This window comes from Dendrobates tinctorius, unplaced genomic scaffold, assembly GCF_039654945.1.
Source record: "Dendrobates tinctorius isolate UK_male_01 unplaced genomic scaffold, ASM3965494v1 ptg000059l, whole genome shotgun sequence".
In the NCBI taxonomy this organism is placed as follows: Eukaryota; Metazoa; Chordata; class Amphibia; order Anura; family Dendrobatidae; genus Dendrobates; species Dendrobates tinctorius.
In genome coordinates this window covers 3,887,501-3,888,220 of record NW_027361727.1, presented here as the reverse complement: position 1 = coordinate 3,888,220, position 720 = coordinate 3,887,501, and the positions used below count along the sequence as shown (strand labels likewise).

The following is a 720-nucleotide window of genomic DNA, read 5'->3' as shown; positions in this document are numbered from 1 at the left end:
CACATAACGTACTGAACAAACTTTGTATCCGAATTTTGGGTACAGCGGAGGTACCCTGGAGTGATCCCTAACTGTGACATCAGCTAGCAATCACATCGCCTTTCACATCCATCAGCCCAATTGATATTCATCGGGGATAAGCAAGTTTTTGTAATGGACCCCTGGGCACTCGCTTCCTTCTCCATCCAAACGCCAACCAACCACTGAAATGACATTTGTTTCTACCCAGGAGGCGACATCGCTGAATTCACTCCCCCAGCAATTACCAGGGAGAAGGAGCAACAATGTGAATTTTATTCCTTCTCGACCACTTGAAGGAACCATTATAATATGGCATTTCTTCTAAAAATGATACAGAAACATGATACCAGGAAAAATTTAAAAAAAAACAAAAAACAAGAGAACAAAATTCTGATCACACAACTTTTCTGAAACCAAATGGTTGTTAAACATTTTACTTGAAATCCACGCTTAAAAGGATGTAGCAGGGTTTCTGTATGCGGCAACGTCATCTAACGAGATAGGTAATTACTTGGTAACATGAGAAGCCACAAGGTGGCAGCAGAGAGCAGGGTCTATGCATGTTTATGGAGTTTGGGCGACTGATTAAGTGATAAAACTTTTTTTCTTCTTGTCCTGTACAAGAACGAGCTGAAGCTGTTTCGATAATATCTACAATTTATTCCATTTATATACATATAAAATCTGTACATCTGTGAA

The 720-nt window shown here is 39.6% G+C and overlaps 1 protein-coding gene across 1 annotated transcript in view; it reads right to left on the bottom strand.

The window, feature by feature from the left end:
- Positions 1 to 660: 660 nt before the first annotated feature.
- The window catches only part of DBX1 (developing brain homeobox 1), a 16,857-nt gene continuing 16,797 nt past the window's right edge, over positions 661 to 720 (bottom strand). The window contains exon 4 of the mRNA XM_073578317.1: positions 661 to 720. This exon is cut by the window's right edge and continues 839 nt beyond it. The gene's annotated coding sequence lies outside the window, so the exon portion shown is untranslated.